The sequence below is a fragment of the Anopheles moucheti genome, chromosome 3, assembly GCF_943734755.1.
Source record: "Anopheles moucheti chromosome 3, idAnoMoucSN_F20_07, whole genome shotgun sequence".
Taxonomy (NCBI): domain Eukaryota; kingdom Metazoa; phylum Arthropoda; class Insecta; order Diptera; family Culicidae; genus Anopheles; species Anopheles moucheti.
Window position 1 is genome coordinate 58,831,799 of NC_069141.1, and position 22,834 is coordinate 58,854,632.

Sequence of the window (22,834 nt, forward strand, 5' to 3'; positions counted from 1 at the left end):
TTACCCTCGCGCAACGATTGTGCATGTAATTGTACGATTGGGCGGGAGTCGGAGGGTTGTATGCAAATAAGTAGAAAACAAGAGATTCACGATCGTCGTGTGTCGTGTTCGTTTGATTCGGCTGCTGTTGGTGCGATTACTGGTGTGAGCGTAATTGTTGGCGAGGAAATGCATCAAGATTGGTCAGAGTGGACTGTACACATGAGCTAGCTCTGTGCCAGGGAGGGGTGGTTCGGTACGAATGGTGATCGCGACGGTCATCGTGATCGATCGCATATATTCCGTTTGATCAGTCATACGGTTGTCGATAAGTGTGAATTGGTTGTGTAAAATTCAGAATTATCTCCTTGGAACTGGGTGGATTTATAAGCAAGACCATTCATAACTTTTATATGACCGTCAATTCAAAATGGCTCTCAGCAGCAGCTTATAGCACATTTACAATGTGGACATTTTTAAGTACAGAAAGCAATCTCAATATCTTGCCTTTATCAACACCAAAAAAATCTTGCTTCGGCGGGAGAGATTTCTACAAGCGTGTGCACTTTTCGCCACCTTCATCGTACAACAAAGCAATCAAACGAACAGCACCTTGATGCTATCAAGATTGCAGTTCTGTACAGTGTCGTCACGATGCGCAGACGAGGCAGAACTGATTGATGGTTTGTTTTATTGGCGGTGCGGTATGAATTGGTGGAAATGTGTAACTTCCGAAGACGTGTACATACATTTTGCGTGGTGCACAGAAAACAAGCAATTTGGCGTGATCTTGATCCCGATTTTTCGATCGGTTAGATTTTTATTCACGATTGAATGTAATTAATGGCTTTATTTTGGTTGGCAACTGGAACTTCCGATTTCTGAATGGGAGAGGGTATGTCAAAGAAGTGAGTTTGAGTTTGCTGCTCCTTTTAAACACACTGCCAAAGCAGATCGTCGTACCTGTAGCAGAGCCGGTATAGACACAGTTGTTCACTCTAAGGAGACTTCACTACTAGGTCTAATTCTAAAGGCTTGGGATCCAGAAAGTCTGGAATCTTATGCATCAGAAAGAATACCTGGCTGACCGGTAGCATGATGGTAGCGGAGCTGGTCATCACTCAGACCAATCCCCCGTAGCAAGAATTAACTATTCGGTTACCGTGGTAAAATAAGTCGATATGGCCAGACCGTTCTACATATAGCTAATACCCGAGTAAGTGGTTCTCGTCATACACGGATTAGGGGATACGCGAATTTTATAAAATTGACCTTTCAAGTTTTATTTGCAGAATTAATTTTTTGAATTGCAAATTTAAAAAATACATTCCATTTGATTATTATAAAAAATAAAAAAAAATTGCATTGCATTTTTCTGTAATTCTTTAACTAAACGCATAAATATCAATTTTGAGCTAGCTTCGTAACGTGGGAATAAATATTCGATCTCTTGATTCAACGTATAAACGATATTTTAAAGGAATCTCGAGATGCACGGATATTCCAGATACACGACTTTTTTTTGGAACGCATTATCCTCGTATTTCGGGTATCGACTGAAGTCACTAAGTGTGTCATTTTTGTGTACGCTTTCCAATAAATTTATTATGATACTTTTGGCTCAACCAGATTACTCTTGGTCGGAGTTCCGAGTTGTGTTTGACAGTACAAGTAATCTTCGAGATACTCTTCTATAGTGGATCGTGTATATCGTACATCATACATGATCGTTTATGCTTGAACATTACAGACTCCACCTGACTTATTGGCCCATAATGTACTGAGAATTATAATCATTTCGAATCGAACAAAATTATTCGATTGAATTGAAAGGTATTATCGTCCTTTTTTATTATTTGGTTGAATTTACAAACACGTAGAATACAATGAATTCTTGGACTAGGCCTGCATAACGTTCCTTTTTGAATTAGATGTTTTCTAAACGAACCGACTATTGAAGTATGCTAGAGCTATTATTTTAAATCGCCTGTTTCACTCTTAGTGCATCCATAATGGACGGCTATGATTCATTTAAACAAAACCAGTATCCGACGCCGGAAGTAGATCGAATGTAGTTGCGTGTGGAACAACATTTGCTATGGTTGTACATTATGAAGACAGAAATAAAAAGCTACACGAAGCAGGTAATGCAAACGATAAACGATTTCATGCTTATGCGGCAAAAAGTCCTATCCTCCACACCAGCCCAAGGTTGTGCTATCTACAAACGATCCTTTCTGGTGGTACGCTCTGCTACCCTGCTGTTGATGAGGTCATCAAATAGAAGGGGTTTTGGGGTGAGCGAGATTTTCCTCACCAAACCCAACCAGAAGAAGCATGGGGCGCTCCATGATGACGAACCATGATGACGTTACGACTTGCTGGCGACAGGGATAAGCTGGAGCCGTGGAGTTGAAGTTTGTTCTGCGTTTTTATGACTTAGCCACCCCCCCAACCCCATCCCTTAACTACCGTCTGATAAGCGAGGTCACTTAAGCAGAGGTTGATAACATCTTGCCAAAAAGCTCTTAAAGGATTTCAAGTGGAAGGGATAGAAGATTGTCTCGACACGCGACACGCGTGGTTAAAGAAGTTGTCGGTATTAGTTTTGCACAAGCCCAAGGTTGTAAGGAGCAGCTTTAATAGGTTTTTGCATTATGTTGTTCTGAAGCAAGATTACTTGTTTCGATGTTTTTGGTGTGATAATGGTGCCGAATTTTTACTCAACACAGGATAAGTCGCAAAACTCAAATCAAGGAATTGCCTAGGGATTAAAGTCAAGAAAAGCCAGATCCCTGATGTTGCCATAATGTTATAAAAGCTTCCGCTTCATTTTCTTAAAAGATTCTGTATGTTTCAGATTGAAACTGCCTTAATTTGAGGATAATGGCTTGACACAGAAGCATTACAAATTGTAGTCGCTTTTAATATCCTTTTCCATTCAATATGAAGAATGTAAACGGCTTAAACACAGGATAAGCTGTGCTGTGCTGTGTGTGTATTGTGGCACTCTCTGTAGATATCCTCCCACAAGATTGAATAATCTTCGTTCGTATCGCTCGATCTTGGGACAGTGAAAATCGGATTGAACTTTTTCCCCCGCAAACACGTCGTCAAAGCTCGGTCTCGTCTATTTTGGTCGGATGGTTCCAGGTCGACCAAGCTCCTATTGCCATATTGCTTGAGCACCCACACGCGCCGAACACGGAAAAGGACATTGTGTGTTGGTTTGGCCTTTCTTTCTGGTCAATGCGTCACACCGTATTTCCAATGCAACAGGGTTCGAATGTGCTTTCTGCGGTTCGGGACGTCTGGTATGGTGGAGATTCGATGGCATCTGGATGTTGGGAAATGGAAGGTCTCCTCTTACAATATCTTCCAGCCACAGGATGATTTCGTAGGCGTATCACAACGGGTTATGAAACAGTTGGTCAAATGTTTGGGATAGGAAAGCGTAAATCTGTTCTAAAGCCCAATTTAATCTAAAAAGTTCCAAATGAAAGGAAAATATACGTATTATTTCACAAAACATTGATATAAAAATGATAAATGTACAGCTTATGCTTGTGTGTACCTTCTCGACGAATTATCCCACTGTTTGTTTCGGTAACAGGTGTTCGTTCCATCCATTGTGGGCCATCCATCTTTTGTGGCATCCTATTTTTGCCGCTCGCTTACCGATTCGATCCGTGTTGTTGGATGAGAAAACAGTCCTTACCCGACAGTATCAATCTCGTGGCCAACAAAACGTTGCTTCGAGATTTCCCAACGCAACGACACGACTATGTGTTTGCTTGTTTGCCGTTTCCTGAGCTCTTCAGTGGCTGGCTGCGGCCAAACTATCGTTCCGAGTTGCCTTTGTCCTGGGAAACTTGTTCCTACCGCAGGCAGACAGACTGGGTCTCTTGTATAGAGCGACAGCACCCACCCACAGCAACGCATTGAAATAGGTGGCCATAGGTGGTGGTTGGCTAGAGCATTGTTTCTTGCTCAACTTTCGCCACCACGAGCAAGCCCTTTTGGACCGACACACATAGCCCGGTATTGTTCCGGGTGCGCTGTTGCTTGTTGGGAAATATTCATTCAGTGTTGAGTTACACCAGGGCCAACAAAAGCGTAAAGTTTGTTTTCCGGAATATTTTTTTCCTTTTCTCTCTCTTCTTTTAAAACCATTCATTACCAGGAAATTGTTATCAAAAATTAATTTGCACCATCGCTTTTAGGAGACGCTCGGGAGCGAAACAGAATTCTGATGCGTGTAACGTAGCTCATGTTGCGCGTGTAACGATGTACCAAATGAAGGTAATTAAGGTTTGCCGATTCACAGGTCTCCCCGATCGTTATGGTGGGGAGCTATTAAACGAGAAGGATATCGAAAAATGGATCATATTTTCTACGACCATAGCACACTATGAACTTTCAGGTCGTTACGCGGAACTCATAATCGCGATGATGTAGAAGAGACGGGACGCTGAGGTAGGGCGGAAGTTTCGCCATTAAAATCTGCTCTCCCACACGAGCCGGTAAGTGTGTTGGGCGGATGGAAAAGTTAACGATGGATAATCAATCCAATTTTGAACTTTTTTCAATCCAAGTAGCTGGGATGCAGCACTGTTTGTCATGGTTACCAACGCTTATGCGACAATTTGCGTTGTGACAATTTCATTGATGAAATCTGCACAAAACTCCCAATCATCGATCGAACCATCGAAGTACCCATCGATGATGTGTGAAAGATTATGCTCTCCAAACCAGTGCGCCAATTATATGTCCGTAGCCTGACAGTAATTGTGGCTGTGGGTGGGAAAAATGAACTTTAGCGTCTGTGGTGTTTTATTATAGCTAACGATAATAATCACGAATCGTTTGTGCGACGGCTATGCGTGTTTATTGAGCTTAATAAGGTTGTGTGGTATTGGTCCCTATCGCGAACAAAATTAACTACTAGTCGATAAAAATATCAACCCTTATAATGACAGTTATGGCGGATTGGTATCGCAACGCAGCAAACTTGTCAACCCTTAAAACGGTGAAGGCAACTGCCATGACTACCATACAAATCGTGGGGAAAAAATCGAGTAGTCGTTAAAAAAGTCTTTAATTTGTATCGCGAACGAGCTAAACTAATTATATCAACCCATATATTTACCTACTGCCTCGATGCAGTAGTTATACGGTATCAACCCCGTTTTATGTTAAGATTTAAGAACTTACTTCACGGGAAATGTAATGTAATGTAATGGGAAATTTATTGTTGAAAAGGAAAGGTACAAACTTATAAAAAAATTAAAAACTTTCATTAATTTAATTTTTTTATTCTGGTAAAACGGACTTCCGCTTTTTTTCTTCTCATTTTTGTCTGCTTTTCTTTGCTAATCTCTTTCCTTTTCAAAACTAACCGTATTCTGTTAGGCCGTCTCCACATGAGCGGTGCCGCGGAAAACGCGTATAACTTTCGTTGCCAATACAGAACATCTGCTCGGCCCGGCTCATCTCGGTCCGTGGCGGTTCTCAAATCTTCCGTGGCTGCTGTTCCGCAGAGTTGTCCATCTTAAACCACGCCGCGTTTTTCGCGGTACTGCCGCGACCGCCGTCCATGTGGAGTCGGAATTACCTTGATTTAACCACGTCCGAATGAAAAACATATTACACTAACATTCACGAATAACTTATTTCTGTAGAATAAATGACGATTAGAACCGGACCGCCTGCGTACGGGAAAAGTCACTTTAGAAGAAATAAAATAGAAGAACTAGCCTAGTCGTGAAATGGGAAAGGTGAAAGGAATGTGCTGCAAGTTACTGCATCACGCAAAACACTTCTTCGTTAGCCGACGATATGAAGAGAAACCATACATTTTGACAAATGACAAAACTACTAGATCTGTATTTATAATGGTTGGTATGATTTTATAGACTGGTAGGGGAAAATCGTTCGCGATACCATTTCTAGTAGATATACTACTGTGTCCGAAAAGTAAGGTGACACTAGATGTCAAATTTCGCACGCCTAAAGAAGCCTCTTGTTTTTATTTTTCGTTTGTCAATTTGAATGTTTTTGACAGATTTGCCAAGTTTCAAGTCACAACATCAACCCGGCTAGTAGTGAAAATTTGTTTTCGGAGCTGCGCCATGTGTTTTTGTCCATATTGACCAAGTTGTTAAGTTTGTGGAACAGCGCACCTGTATCAAATTTTGTTTGCGCAATGAAATAAACGCTGCGGAAACATTGCGGATGCTACAAAAAGCCTTTTGGGAAAATTCTATGTCGAAGAAAAATGTGTACAAAGGGTACAGTGATTTCAAGAATGGCCGTGAGAAGGTCGAAGACGGGGACCGTCCGGGGAGTCCATCCACCTCGACCGACGACCCCTACGTCGTCCAAATCAAGGATTTGGTGGTCAACAATCGTCAGTTGACGATACGAGACCTTTCGGAAAGTGTTGGGATTTCCGGCCGGCGGAAAACGGCCGGATTTGTGGAAAAACTACAGCCTGTTGTTGCACCATGATAATGCGCCCTCCCATACGGCCATCATTTTGAGGGAGTTTTTCACAACAACTGGCCCTCATATCGTTCCGCAACCGCCGTATTCACCAGATTTGGCACCAGCCGACTTCTGGCTGTTCAACAAGCTAAAACGGCCGCTTCGGGGACACCGTTTTCACACTATCGAGGAGATAGAAGCCGCAGCGACGGCGGAACTATAGGCCATCCCTGCATCCGCGTTTTCCACCTGCTTCGAGGAGTGGCAGAAGAGGGGGAAGAGATGCATTGCATCGGAAGGGGATTACTTCGAATGGAATGACCTTAATTTGGCCTAATAAAAATACCATTTAGAAAAAAAACGGAAAGTCACTTTATTTTTCGGACACAGTAGTATATAATGGTGGATAAAACCAAGCAGGTGGATAAATTTTAACAACTTGTTTCGCGATAGGGACCATTGTCACAGATTTTGTGTTACAATTTTTATCAGTGGCTAATGATTGATGGACCGTTTTGCAAGGCTTAAATGAAGCCATTCGTCACTCTTCCAGAATTTTGTATGAGTTATGATGATAAATCACCAACGATCAGCTCGATCAGATGGTATAACAGGTGGGCTGATAATTGTTTGGCCTATGACAGATTTTTGCGGTCTTTAAATTTTTCGATACCCTTTTTGTAGTAGTATTTGTTCTTTGCCTCAAAAAAGACCTTTGGTTCGGCGAACACATCTTTATCCGACGAAAATTTCTTCTCAGAGGACATCCTTTTGGGATCAGAGACATGGGGTTAGTCACTGAGAGCCAGATCTACGAAATACGGTGGGTGGCGAAGCATTTCGTGGCCTAATTCATGAATTTTTGCCATTATTTTCACTGATTTGTGGCACGGTGCGTTGTCTTGATGAAACAAATTTCTTTTTCCTTCAAATGTGGCCGTTTTTTGGCGATTTTGTCCTTCAAACGCTCCTATAACTTTATATAGTAGACGCAATTAATGGTCTATCCTTTTTCAAGATAATCGAAGAAGATTATTCCTTGTGAATCCCAAAAACCTTACGCCCTAACCTTGCCAACTGATTGTTGCGTTTTACCTCGCTTTGGAGCAGGTTCATCGCGTCCAGTCCACTCGGATGACTGTCTGTTATACTTTGGAGCCAAGACTCATCCATGGTAACAAATTGACGCAAAAACTAGGATTTATTTAGCTTAAACAGCTACAAACACTGCTCCAAATTATCAAATCGTTGTTGTTGACGCGGCAGCCATTTTGCACAGAGCTATCTCATATCCAAATACTCGTGAACGATATGTCCAACACGTTCCTTACACTTCTTTAGGGAGTCAGCTATCTCGATCAACTTCACATTATGGGTGTTCTGAATAATTTTGTGATTTTTTAATTGTTTTTGTCTCTAACCACCTTTTTTGGGCGTCCACTGTGTTCAGCGTCCTCAGGGCTCATTTCACCACTTTTAAATTCAGCATACCAATATTTGATGGTTGATTTTGGTAGAGCAGTGTCCAAAGACTTTTCATCAAACCAATTTTTGGCTTTAACTGTATTTTTCCCCTTCAAAAAGCAATGCTTTATCATCACGCGAAATTTCTTCCTTTCCATGATTACTCAAAACACAAAAGTTGCGTCACACAAAATGCTCTAGTCTACTAGGTTATTGTCCGAGTGCTGTCAAATTTGAACAGAATTCGTTTGAAGGTTGGTACAAACGAAATATTATATGGATATAAATCTTCTAGCGCGACATACGTGTTAGGCCAAACAATTATCAGCCTACCTGTTATAACTTTGAATTTTCTCTCGCTTAACGTAACGTCACCTTCACGGTGTACTTGGGAACCTTGGAATATTAAGTTGAAGCTGAAGATGAACTTATAGCTGAGAAGGACATTCAATTTCTAGACATAATTACCCTTGGTGTCCGTGACTGTTGGAGAATTAATTGATTGAAAAGGATATTTTTATGTCATCATATCAATTTGTGAAAGCCATCATGTTTTATTGGACCACTAATCATGTTAAGAATCTTCCCCCCATGATCAAACAATAATGTTAATCCCAGTCGAAGTGTTCCCTCTTTACTACCGACAACGCATCAGCGTAACGCTATGTAACGCTTCTCTCGGAGCATTAATCCATTTATGCTCCCCTTAATAGTGTGTACTTAAAGCATAAGACGTTGAGGAAAAGGCACAATCAAATGCAGCTCGTTATCTAATCTTATCTGTTGCTCCCTTGCAGTGGCTTCCAGCAATCCAGGCTATGTTTTGGAATCGATGCGAAATTAATACCTTTTAGCGATGGTAACACAGACCACGTATCGCGCGCTACAGATGTGAATGAAATGGAATTACGGATTGTGAGCCCTCCCGGTTGTCTGCGCTCGGGGGCAGCATTCCATCCCTTATATTGCCAACCGCAAAACGGATGCGAAGTATGCAATGTGTTTTCGTGCCTTGACATCTCCTGTTACCGTTGTTGTTTCCCCGGCCGCTAGAGGGCGCCATATACTGTTTGCCCTTCGGATAAGTTTTTGGCAAATGTTTGCTTTTGGGGCACGATCCGGAAGAGCGATATGGCGATTGGGTGTGGGTTCTTGCTATCTAATCGCGATTCCGGATGGAAAGGGAATCGCATGCTTTGCTCGTGGGTGACCCGGGGGATCGATAAACTATTGCACGATGAAATGGAGCGTTTTGTAGCGATTGGAGATAAAAGTATCGATTATTAGATAAACTGATACAGAGCAAACGGTGAAGATTGACGTTATGTCTGTCGGGGTTTTAGATGGTTCCGAAGCATTCGAAGCAGTGGCAAACATGTGGATATTTGTTAAAGTTAATATCAAAAGAGTTTTCGTGCAATAGTGCAATAGTTTTTACTGCGCTTAGTGACTGTGAAGCGTTTCCTGTGTGAAGTATGGTTAAATTTTAAACGTTCAACCAAGGAGCGTCTTCTTGCCGAGGAACGTACCAGGGAAGAAGAAACTCTGTTTTACTAGCACTTTGCGTGGTCGATCGTTTCGGTAGGTCCCTGAAGTGATTAAATTGAAAATCGCCCCCCCTCCGTAACCTTTTGCGGACACGGACGATGGGAAATCGACTTGGTGCGCTGTTTGGCATTGAGAAAGCCCCCGGAAGTAGTGGGCCCGATACCGAGGGTAGCTCGTCCAAGAATTACAATTTAATCGAATCAACGCCGGACCACCACCATACCCAGCGGTTGCCTTCGTCTGACGTCGAACAATCGGCTGTGGAACCATCGACGTCGTCCCCCGGGAGCCGGCTCAATCGCGTTCGATCGTTTTTCCTGCCATCGTCCCGCGGTTCGTCCGCACGGCGTCGTGACGCGGCTGATGAACCAACGGCTGGTGGTGGCTTTGGGCCAGCGGGACGGTCGGGTAGCCGAAGAAGGTTTCGCTTTTACACCATCCGGCGACGTACGGAGCAACAGCTTCCAGCAAAGGATTCAACCATTATTGGAGGTGATGGGGGAAAGGCTGAATTATTGGAGGGTGATGCGGATGAATCGTTGCTATCAGCTGGACAGAAAAACGTCCAAAGAACCAACCAATGGATTCACCGTCTTCCGTTGGATGATGGGCAAAAGCTGACACCGAACGAGGAGATCATTGTGGATCTACCCGATGCAGTGCCAGCTCCATCGGGTGAAACGAAGGTATGCTTTGGTGTGTGTGTTGTCACTTTGTGTGAACGTGTACAGTATTTATCTTCATGAATTATGTAAAAAAACAATAATTTTTCTACAAGAAGACAGCAGTCCCTTTATCGTAGAATAGAGCGATAATTTTTCATGGTGTATTTACTGCACTATAAGCATCGTGTTAGAGAGTATGCAATAAGTTTCTTCTAATTGCCAGTCATTTATTGGGGACATAAGTCTTCTAGAGACACGCTTTAACTTACGAGTAATGTATACTAGTGTAAAGTGTTTTAAAAATTGCATACTTCCAGGCGTTTGCAACACTAAACGTCACACTTTTATATTTCAATACGGCCAGGTTGTTCCTTATGAACAAAAACAAACACCTTTATATTTGCTAAACATACTTCAGGTACTTACTTTTGAATGGTGTTAAAGTGTTAGTATCAAGTTTGAAATGTGTGCATTTGCCACAGAAACACACTCTATGGGCAATCTGTTTTGCAAGCTAGAAACCCCCAGGAGGGCGATGAAGTTTCCTTGGTTCCGCGTGGGCAACGCGCCAGGAAAACTTTCATTTCCACGCCTTTTCCACGAAAAAAAAAACAACTTCCCGAGCTGTCGTGATACAACTGCTCGGATGTTGCTTTCTCCTTCGGCTGTCTTTTCCACGCAGATGCAATTAATTAGGAAAAGTCCCTTTCATTCAGCTACTTTTTAGCTGGTAGCCGGTAGAAACTCAGCGCTTGTTATCGTTTAGACATTATTGTGCCCGACAAAAGCCGCTTCGGATGAAGTTTCAAGGGGGGGTTTTTGGTGCAATTCGAATTTGATTTAGCAAGAAAGTGAATGACAAGCAAAGAAGAGGTTAAAAGGGTTTGGGTACTTTCTTTATGGAAATAAAAAATTGAATGAAAAAGTTTTGCGCAAGGAAATCATCTTCCTAATCGGACAGCATCCGAAGCAGTGATTGTTGTTGCTTAGCGATCATAAAAAAAGAGATTTTGAAGAAACTTTGGCGATAAAATGCGCCGCAAAGTTTTTATTTTGCAAAAAAAAATATGTACACGATAACGAGCAATGCCTGGGTGAGTTCTTGATTACCTTATGTAATTGCCTCTTCATATGCAATTACGCTGTCACTTGAAGTGCGAACTTTGTGGAAAATGTTTTGCTTGATTTTGCATTACTTATACATTCCTAATCTGTTTTGCTTCACTGATAATAACGTGCTTGCTCTGGTCTGCATGCCTTTTCACCTTGGAAGGACACCTGTTGCGTTGCATCATGTTGCGCATTCTGTGGTTTTCACGGTTTCGTAAAGCTTCGTGCCTTTGTAGCAGTCGGTATTTTTCGGGAAAGCTTCTATTTGTTTACCATTTGGACAGTGAAGTTTTCCATCTCGGCTAACCGTGGCGCTTTGCCAGCAATTCTTCGAGCAAAAGCTTTCGTAAGCTTTATTGCAAACAAGCGTATCACAGTGATTCCCTGGCGGATAAATTAAAATCGAGGGTACATCAATGGTGGAGAATATTTGCAGATAAAAAGCAGGAAATTAACTACAACATGAAGTAGAAATTGAAATATTCTTCACATAATTAATAGTTTTTGTATTTTATTTGTGAAAGTAATGACTTTTGTAAAGTTGAAATCAATTAACTTTTTTGTATTGTTTAGATGAATTTACGGATATTTTTCAAATTTTCGTGTTTATACATGTGTTTTATTTGTTTCCTGATTAGTGTAGTAGTATGTTCTTTGTAAGTTAATGCTATTTGTTTTGGTTATATATTGTTTTATGGAAAAATAATTTTCGTATAAACAGAATCATTTTAATATCACTAACATATGCGCATAAATTATAAAACAGTCATATCATTTAAAAATAAAATATAAATTATTGTATAGAGAGCACTGCCTGCACCGAGAGGCCACCCTTTTAAAGCTGGGGGTGTATTATGACGTCAATGACTTTTGTGTGATGTAGGTACTGCCCGGTGTTGATGTGTTGGTACTAACCGGAAAACCGGCACACCATATCGTAACATTTTCCTGAAGTGAAAGTAGTGCGAATTCTCTGTTCTGGCTATCTCTTTCCGTTGCACCGTTTGGCAACAAACTGAAGGTCATCAACGCGGCACCAAAGGCCATTGTACGCAAACACACGCAAATGTGTACGTACGTTTGTTTCCTCATCGGTCGGTGAGAAGCTTTCTCATCCATTGGGGTCGTATTGGTATTGGTGTAATGTTTTGAAGGGCACGCGTTAGAGTCTCCATTTGCTGCGAACTTACCAACACACTTGGAGCTGCCCACGGAAAAGGATGTGTTCCGTTGATGAAGAACAACCGGGCAGAAGGCTCTCTTTGGAGACCGTGGGAAAATGGTGAGAACCCGATGAGGTTGTTGTGATGATTGTGGTAGAACCACAGCGAATGTTCTGTGTGGTTGTGCACCGTGTGGTGCTAATGTTATGCTTCCTTGCTTGATCAACAGCGCCACTCGGTACGCGATTAATTCATCCGATGCCTAATGCTCTCTCGCTTCGCTTTCGCTCAACCCCCAAGGGACTGGTATTGAATTCAGGTTTCGTTCATCTCGCTCTTGAGATTTTCGCATTGTTGGAATTCCAGATCACCTCCAGATTCGCTCGCTCTTTCGCTCTACGTGCAATGGCGCTTTTCCGCTGGGAAAATACTGTTCCACGAATTGTTCGCGCTTGACGTTCGACTCCGACTTTCGTGGAGTAGCATCCTGGCGGGAGCAGTATTGCGAATCAGTCGCGTCAGTTCTTGGGTGGCGCTTCCACAGTGAGCAGTTTGTTGTTGCGTGTTGGTTGTACGCGTGCGGTTTTTGGTACGCATCGTTCGAATTTTCCAAACCGGGAAAAGCTTTTGGACGACGACGAGCCATTGCCGTCCATTCGGTTTCGAACGCTTTCGTCGGTGTAATATTCCATCCATTACAGTAATCAGTGTGCTGTTGCTAATGTTACGATGTGAGTGAGTGGTGGTGCCTGTGTGTGAGCGCTTGTACGACCGGAAAGTTACAAAATCGGGACATTTGTAGCATTGTTCAGGAACACGTTTCCGTAACCATTATCGTACGGCTTTGTTATCTAATCGGGGTCTCGTGTAAGATAATGGTGCGGAACAGAATGAATCGAAGTGAATGGAGGTGAATGAAAATGGACACAGTCTTGTAGTGTGTGCAAAGATGGGTTTAACCGCCAAAATAGAGACACTTGATTGTTATGATTATGTTCTAAGTGACTTTAACTTTATGGAAGCTCTAATACATCGAGAGGATCATTTCGCACTTTTTCCCGTCGATTGTCGATGTTTTAATTGCATCCAAACGCGAGAGACAGTCATAAAGCAGGAATAAATGAACACAACTTTACTTCGATTGAATTTATTAAACTATTATTCATTTGGAATTCTTGATGAAAGCCTTAAGCCGCATTCAATTTTCTGTTCGTAATGGAGAAGAAAATACTTGTTCACCGTGCCAAGATGACCTAATCGCCTTTCGATTTCGATTCTCGTCTCAATAAGCTACCAACTAGGTATTCAAAACATTGCCCAACATATAATCGATCGTACGCCTTTATGGGCCACACCGGCATGACGTGTCGATCTGCCTTGTCATAGGTTGTCCCCGTGGCCCAGCTGAGTTTTCCCACGGTTTACTTCAGCATTGCCTCATCGACCGCATTACACCGAGCCGCATAAAATATACTCCGTCTGTTTCCTGAAGGAAAGGATTTACCTAGAGTAGGTCGGGATTTGGATCTGATTTCCATGCTGGAATGAATTGATTTACAGCGCTCGACGCCTGTGACGCATGTTCTAATTGTTTCGCTTTTCCTTTGTACCTGTACAGAGTTCAGGCAGACATGGCGGAACAGGACACGAAACACTCTGTTGCCGCGCTTATCTACGTCACTGTGTGCCTTTTCTGTGAGTGTGTGTGTTAAAGTCCGAAACGCCCGTAGATTTCGTCATTGGATATAGGCTAAATTATCCTGACGCTATGGTGCTTAATGGTAATTAATCATTCGTTTTATGAACCACCTCCGCCACACGTCATCCGTTTTCTGCGTCCAACCGAGGTGTGACATTTACCCAATCCACTTAGTATGTCACCTTCCTTCCAACTCGTTTTAGCAGCGCCAAGCGCGGCAAAGTCAGGTGTGATCTGATGATGGACGATTTATTGGAGGGGGGAGGGTGAGGACAAAAATAAAGCAACGAAATATAACTTTCGGCAATGGGTGGTGGTACAAAAGGGTAGAGCGTGAGAGCGGGTCGTTGTGTTCCGTTTTCTTTTAGGTGACACAATTAATTTGAGATGACGTTTGTTTGACGCACGATCGGTTGCATTTGGGTTTTTGGGTTGGGTTTTATGGAACTCTAATTGTATTTGTCTGATTCGAAGTTTATTTACATATATGTTTCAATAGTTTGAGTGCTTATGTTAGAGTATAGATCGTGATCATGTTTAAAATGGTACTCTCTACTAAAATTATTAAATGGAGATATACAGTCAACATGATGTTAGAGATATTTTTTTAACGGAGGTTTAGATCTCGCAAATATCTGGATAAAACAATAGATATAAACAGTAGGCTCATCCACATGCGAATATGTATATTTCTTCAATATTTAATCACGATCATATCAAAACAACCTTTCCCAAAACGGTTCCCAGAATTTAATGAAAGCTTAACGAACCGATTGTCTTGAATTTTTCATTTAGTGTTATTGGAACAACTCAGCAACTTCACTAGAGTATTTTTTTTTTAATTGCCTGCCATAAGAGATCCAACCTGCCATTTCTGACTTTCTTGGACTTTATTTGCCCGTAGTCAGATAGTCAGTTATGCGTACGGAGGATTGGTTCGGATGGGATTTTGGACCGACTCTGTCGTGTGAAGGCAGGTGTCGTTACCGGGTCGGTCCAATATAATGACAAATATTCAGGAAAACATAACCTTTTCGATCTCAGTCAGTCATTTTATAATAAATTGATATTTATGAAAACCGACTTTTCAATTAGTAGTTTAATTTTTGAATTTATTATTTTATATATATTTATATATTATTATTTATATATTTTATCTATATGTTTAGAGTTATGGATCGTTGTGTTAACAAAACAACAGAAGCGCTATGTTTTGTATTTTTATTTCGATTCGTCATGCATCTAATAATATTCCTGATTTTTCTTTTATTTTCGTCCCACGCGAAATTTCTATTTTAGATATGTTGAAGATGATTTACTTGAAAAGAACGCTTGAGCTTCTTGCCGAAGCCCATTATCAAATGGGATGTAAAACGAGGAATATTACTTTTCGTTGCACTTAATGTTTCTTGATGGATTGTTACGGAAAAATAGATGACTACCACCGTACAAACACAAATAGAACAAAAAATCAGGTTGTAGTCTAGTTTCACACAGTAATGCTCAGCGATGGTGCTATAATGTTTACTCCCAAATTAGACCAAATTATGTCAAATTGCTGCACAGGCAAGATCACCTGCTGCACCGTAGTGATTCTCAGAATTTTTCAGATTGTTTGCATGAAACGAAATCTGAGCTGCGACGAAAAGCTTGCTGTCTTGTCTGCAACGGGCGGTCACATTTCCTTGGAGAGTTGCAGGAAGCAACGAGCGAGTAAAAACTCTTGTCAAAACTCCTGACAACGGTATCAGGTGGGCCAAGATGATGCGGGTGACGCTACTGTTTCTTGGAATGCCTTTTTTTCCCCCCTAGTCTGAGATTGAGATTGTTGGCCGATGTGTTACGCCCTGCTCCCCACGTTGGGAGGAGTGGTTCGTGATTTATTGACTTTGCCGATGCGCAACTCTTCCTTTTTCGTATGCTGTTGTGCTTCTTTGATGGCATCAGTGTAGCATTCGTGGTTCAATGGTGTTTGATTCCTCTATATTTACCAATTGAATTTGTTTGCGACAAACAAGGTTGAATGGCTATCATTATTTGAATGTGGTTGTACTTTTCTTTCGTTCTGCTTTTGAACTCTCGCATTACAGGTACGTTCTTGTCAAAGGCATTGCTATGTTGCCTCAGCTGAATGCCTTTCATTGCCATTTATCTCACACAAACCTCCCCCCATTGATGTTGGGTCATTGGGTGGAAACTGAATGGAAAATGGAAAAGCTTATAAGCACAGAAATGGCATGTATGGTTTTGATTTCGCAACGAGTGTGTGTCGATGTAGAAGAGAGACACTGAACCAAATAAAACTATTTTTGTTTTGCGGAACATTGTTATGTTCTTTATTTCTTCAACCAAGTGTGTGCTTTTGAAGCGTTTTCGTATGATGCGCATTGACAGGGTTATTGATTTGTGGCTGTTATTCAGATGGAAACATTCATCCTTTATTTGAACATCGAATCATTAAATGATAGGAATCTCATAATGGGTTTATCGAAAACCGTTTTTCCTGCACAATTGTATAGTATCGCTACACAATGCCAATAATAATCAATTTCCATTCACAATGGATTTTCATTATTTTGTCAATCTTCCTTCCTAGAACCATATTCAAATTATATTCCTGATCAATTGCCACGGCGTTCCTAGTGCAGGGCAGATGTCACAAAACTTTTTTGCCTGAAAATGTATCGACAGGTATGTGGGTAGTATGTTTGTGTACATGTAAGCTTTCAAGATGAGCTTTTTGTGGGAAAATAGCTATTATTCGCACGTGTCGCTTTTATCGGGAACTGTATGGAATGTGCTACCCCACTATTGATCGATCGAGCAGTGCAATGTCATAGAGAAAATGGGAAATGAAAATATCATACAACTGATTGCATTTTGCAACTGATTGCAATTGTGTTTTTTTTTTTATTTTTGTTTCTGACTTTTCTTTTTTTAATTTAAAATTCTTCACTCAATGGAGGCGCCTGGTGTGTGGTGAACGGCAAGAGGAATTGGAGTATTGAACACTATACCCTAAACCCATTTCATCATACATTTTGTTTGCCTAGTTTAGGGGAGAGGTATTGTTTATGTTTTTTTTCCAATTATTGAAACATCTGCCGAAGGTGAAGCACAACAACACATCAAAACCATCTCCATGTTTTTTGCCGGAAACGATCTGGTTACAGTAGGATGTATTAATGGAAAATAGGAGCCATTACTCAAAAGAGCTCATTGCTGCGTGCAAGACTTTCATATTGAAATACATTATAATTAACCTTTTCAAAATGGTATTGGATATTGGTATTGTTGTTGCGTTTCACATTTATTTTTCGGCCGGTTTTGTTCGGGCTTTGCTACTACTGCTTGGCAAAAGCAAAATGGCAAGCGTGTAAATAATTCATCCACCGTTTCCGCTCAGTGGCAATTCTGCTTTCCTTCTGTTTTAAACGAGCCCTATGAAACACTAGCGCCACAGGACGTTTTGAAGTATTTACGTAAAAGATCATTATGGCACAAGGATGAAAGGGTTTTCTTATCAGGTTTGATGCGTTTACTAATATTCCGTTGAATTGGAATGTTTACAGTCTTTTTGATTTTGATCAGGTTTCATATAATTGTATCCTTAAAAGTAAATGAAATTAAAGTCACACTGAGCAACTCTAATTTGTTAAAAGATTTGCTCCTCTCGATATTGCTTACAGTAGCTTGGGAAATGAGAATTTACGACAGAAAGAGCACACGACCAAAACCTCAATTTCTATGCTAATGTAACGACCGGTTTGGTTTACATTGTGATCCACATCCCCTTGGGGCAACTATAACCCGTTGATCGTTTGTTTCCGATTACTTCCGTCCCATTTGTTGGTGTAGCCGGGTTTAGGCGAAAGCTAAACCACCGTTACAACAAGCCACTGGCTCAACGTATTTACGTTACATTTCAACGCGTGTGTCTGTTGCCTTTTGTTTCGGGTTTTCATCTTGCGCGGCTGTGATGGGGCCCTGTTTCGTCGCGCTGGTCTGGCGCGGAATTTTTGGGACACGCGATACGACGGACAACCGTGACACAGACGAAAGCGCGAACAAAAATGTGGACCGAAACGCGCCCAGCCACCATCCTGGCAGAGTGGCAAAGTGAGCGGATTTCGGTTGGACGATGAAAAGTGGAACGGCGCCACAGTGTGAACTTTGTTGTCGGTTTCCACTGACGGTTCCATCAGTGTTGTTGTGGCCTGTTTTCTCCACTGTGGGGGTGTTTGGATATGCGTTTTGGCATTCGTAGCGAGATATAGAAATCGATTTAAAGCAACAAAAAAAAATACACAAACTTTGAGAAATAAATGGGTTCTAAATGTTGTGTGCACTCTACGAACGCGGAGATAGCGAGAAGCTGCGAGATAGAATGGATTTGTTATAAGGACATTCGAAAAGTAGGTCGTAGACATGAACTTGATACGAAACGGGGTTAACTGTGTCAGGATTTGATTTGCAGCGCCATTTCTTCGAGCGTTGAGATGGAGATTTTATTCGGGTTTAGAGCTTTCGTGTGGTCAGTAAGAGTTTTATTTCGTTTTTTCTTTCACCAAAGCGATCCTTCATTTACATCGAGTTTTTTAATTTAATTAGTCTCATTTTACAAAGATGCATATTTTTTGAAACTATTGTAGGTCAATATTTCAGACGCTATATACAGGCAGTCCCCGAGATTCCTTTTATACGCGGATTCGGAAATACGCGGTTTTTGGAAATTTGACAGATGAGCTAGTTTATAGCACAATATCTAAGCAAAAAGGATTGAATTTGGTTGACATAACCTTTTTTGTCTTATAAAACATTTCTTTTTAATTTATTTTGAATGTAATCTTTCCAAGAACCGCCTGATTCGGTGAAAATAAATTAAGTCCAGAGAAGGAAGTCGACTCTGTGACTTTGAAGTTTAAACGAAATTGCACCAGGATTCGACTTACGCGGATTTTTCCCGGGTTATAGTGGTTCGCTATAATAGCGTATCTCGGGGACTGGCTGTACACTCAAAAAATATTAAAGCAAATTTAGGATTCTGTCATGATAACATTTTGTAACCCGTTTTGTTACTACATTGCATACATTTAAGCGTTTATTTATCAGCAAAATGCTATGTTGAGATACGAGGTAGGGAAGTGGTACGGCGGGGTTCCTTCATTTCCATTTGGTAACGCAAAGTTTACCAAACCCAACAGTAGAAATGTAAATGACGTTACATGTATTTTTTCTCGAACACAATTCCCCGTGTTGAGTAGATATTTAAATTCACAGCTAAATTCATTAAAAAGTTGCGAAATCATCAAGTTGCGATTTCATTGTATGGTGCGGCATTGTTGCAAACTTTTCTCACCGTCCGGTTTACACTCGGAGGATGTGGGCAGAGGATCAGTGCTCATCTGAACGCTGCCTCAGTTTTGCCGGGGTAAAGTAACAAATTTATAACATTTTAAATTTCCACCGCTCACCGTGCGTTTCTCGATAATGAGGTTTTCTACCGACCGGACGACCGGGTTTTGCTTACAATTACACTGTTGTAACCATTCACAGTTGCTTTTGCTGTTGCAGCACCGGAAGAGCAACATTATAAATGCTCTTCCTGTGTGTGTGTGTGTGGTTTGCGTACGGTTTGTAAAAGCTTCCGCCAAGGGTTACCTCAGTTGGGGTTTTTTTTATTGTCATCGTTCGTTGACATTGTCAGCTTGAAGCCGGTTCCGTCGTAGGATGCATCGAGAGTGCATGGTAAAAGGCTTATCACACTGAACTGCTTGTACACAAGTACATTCTTCGATATCACTCTCCTTTCAGAGCCCCTCAGTTGCATATGCAGCGGCCGCACTGCGACTGAGCCGTCCAGTTGGCATCTGCCACCGAAGGAAGCTGACGGCCTCCTTTCGACCTCAATCTCACCGTCTTTCTGTGCCGTGGTTGATAAAAGTGCATAATCGTGTCAGTTGTGTTTTATCGTGGGTGGTTGATTCGGCGCACTCTTCCTTTTGTGTGGCAGTGCCCGTGCCCTTCCAGCGGGACGCAATACCATTTTACGTTCGTGTCTTTGATTCCATGTAAGAGAAGGGTTTCTTGAATTTCCCTGAAACATTTAGCTATTTTACTGCATTCGTTTAAATGATTTAATTTCTAAACTCTGTAAAACTGTAATTTAAAAACTAATTTTTGGTTTTTCAAACTTGTTTCCGACAATATCTTCAATGTTATATCTTGTGTAGCTTTCTCTTTAGCTTCTTAATAATTAAAGGTATACAAAGTTGAAGTTAAAGCTTTAATTTGTAAACCTTTTTGCATCCAATATTTTCTCCTTTTATATAAAATGTGATGCACATTGCACGTTCGTTACCGGAAAACCCTTGGCACCCTTGGCAGTCACAAGATGGTGGCAATGTGTTGCATATTGCCACGGACAGGATAGAATGCATCACAAACGACGAGCGTGCAACGAAAAAAATTGGATCGTTTTGTGTTACAGACGAAGCGCCGCATGCGTGTGTGCCGCGGTATGTTTATGCAACAGAATGTGTGAATGGAACCGTTTGGTTTCGAGTCCTTGAAAGCGGCGGAAAGCACGTCGTGCGGGTCGTACGAAAGCAACTGCAGCATATGGGTGTAAGCGTTGCGAAGGAAGCGCTTCATTTTAATCGGATCAAAACAAGAAAATCGATTTGTGCTTATTTCGTTGTATCTTGAGTTGGTCGTAGCTACGCTCGCTACGTTTGTTGTGCTGTAATGTTGTACAACAGTCGTCGTATATAGCAGCACTAGACGTTTTGGGACTGGCATATCATTACCGCATGTTAACTTCAGAAAACCGGCCTTAATCACGGTTAAACAACGGAATAAATTGTCATTCGTGAAATCGTTTTACAGCCCATTTATCGCACCCTAAATGGAATTAATGAACGCTGCTGTCTTTCCAGGGCTGTCCGTTTTTTGTCACCAAAACAATTAATAGCATTTCACCATAATGGCGTTGTTGAAAGGGCGCGTTCGCGCCGGATCGAAGCAAAAAGCAAATCGGCACATTTTAACAGCTCGAATTAATCCCTCGAGATTTACTTCTTCCGTTTAGTGATGGATTTTTGATTGTGAGTGTTGCATTGTTGCGTTGTTATTTCCATCACGAGATTTTTGCTCTTCTTTTTAGGAAAAATTAATTCCCCATTGGAGGTTGATATTGAGTGGTTGCTCTCCGGAAGACGAACGCCGGAAGGACAACAGTTTGATTGATGGACTGTCTGGTTGGATTGATCGAGTATAAAGGGAGAATCTTTCGTGGAAGCAAAATCTTAATTGTGTTTATTGTGGTAGTAGCGTTTTGTGATCAAAGCGTAACTTCTGCTGATAAAGAAATAATATTTAATGGCAATAGAGTACATTTTAGCTGTTGAAAAACAAACGTGATAAAATTCTGTTTAAAATTAGTTTGTACAATAAAATATTCTTCAACGTTCATTTTAAACAACCGTAAAAGGATTAAATCATGCATGCATCTAAAGAAAGCATTTCCTGTTGTGCTCGTTCAATGGCCAGCTTGGTCATTACTTTACAGCGCTTTACTTTCATCTTTAATTTATAACCATTTTGTTAATTAACCTCGCCCATTTTAAACAGCACCAACAATACCAATCACCAGGAGGCAAGGCACAGGTACTGCTGCTAATGAACCGAATCCTTTGCTCCACGTGCTCAACCCTCGGGCGCACCAGCCTGGTGTCCAGATGGTAAAGGAGGAACCCCGTCGGGTTGTGATGGACCACTTGAAAATTCCGTACCTTCTGGAGCGAATGAAAGTTTCCATTTCGCCTAGCCGAGGGTGTCGAAGCGTTGTACTTTTTTGCATACCTTCCAGGCGGTTTCTTTCGTGTCGGGTTGGCCCGCATGACCTTCATGAAAAAGTGCGCTTGTAGGAAGGGTTCCCCACTCTGGCAATCGGCAACCTGTAACATCTGGCAGTGGTACCAGAAAGCAACTTCCTCCTTCACGATAAACTGAAGGTAATTTAAATTTCTTTAATCAAATAAAAGCCACGAACAAATCATCGTGTACTCGTGCCGTAATCGCGAATAATTTAGTTCCCGGTTCCATGGCGCTTGGTCACACACTCAATACGGGGGATCGTGCAAATCGAGAATAATTTGCAACGCACACACACAAATCTGATAAAGGCGAAAGCAACAACGCGGTGGTAAGCCGGCTGTGAAATTGAAATATTTTGCCTTTGGGATGCCTTTTTTTCTTCGCGTTGCTTTGGCCGTTTTTTTTGTCCCACGGTCCTGTTCCATATTTATCATTTGTTCTGGTTTCGGTGTAACGCACGTTGAGATACGCAGGAATGAAAGTGAAACAAATTATTAATCAAACAAGGCTCTGCGGTTGGCGTCGGCGAACGAGACCCCGTCAACGGCTGTGCGGCTGTTGGGCAGGTTTGATAAATGAAGGGAAATTAATTTTCACAAGCCCCAAACCCCAACGGGAAGGATCGTGCTTGATGAAGATTGTTATTCTTGACCATAAAAACGTGTGTGAATAAATTGATTATTAAAAAAAACGGGTGATGAATGCTTGATCCAATCGCAGGGACGGGGACAACCTGAGTAGAATGAATCCTCGAACTAGCGTTGTTTTTTTTTTGGCTTGATTCTCTCTTAGCTTTTGTACAACGCGTTTCGCTATGATTCGATCGATCGGTACAGTGACAG

General features: G+C 41.5%; 1 protein-coding gene across 2 annotated transcripts in view; it reads left to right on the top strand.

Annotated features, from left to right (window-relative positions):
• Positions 1-22,834, top strand: part of LOC128305542 (cAMP-dependent protein kinase type I regulatory subunit) — a 59,607-nt gene that overhangs the window by 3,407 nt on the left and 33,366 nt on the right. Inside the window, exon 1 of one of the 2 annotated variants that reach the window (XM_053043039.1) lies at positions 22,111-22,129. The exons of the other annotated variant lie outside the window; for it this stretch is intronic. The gene's annotated coding sequence lies outside the window, so the exon portion shown is untranslated. Of the gene's footprint in view, positions 1-22,110; positions 22,130-22,834 lie in introns of those variants that run through there. 2 annotated transcript variants of the gene reach the window in all.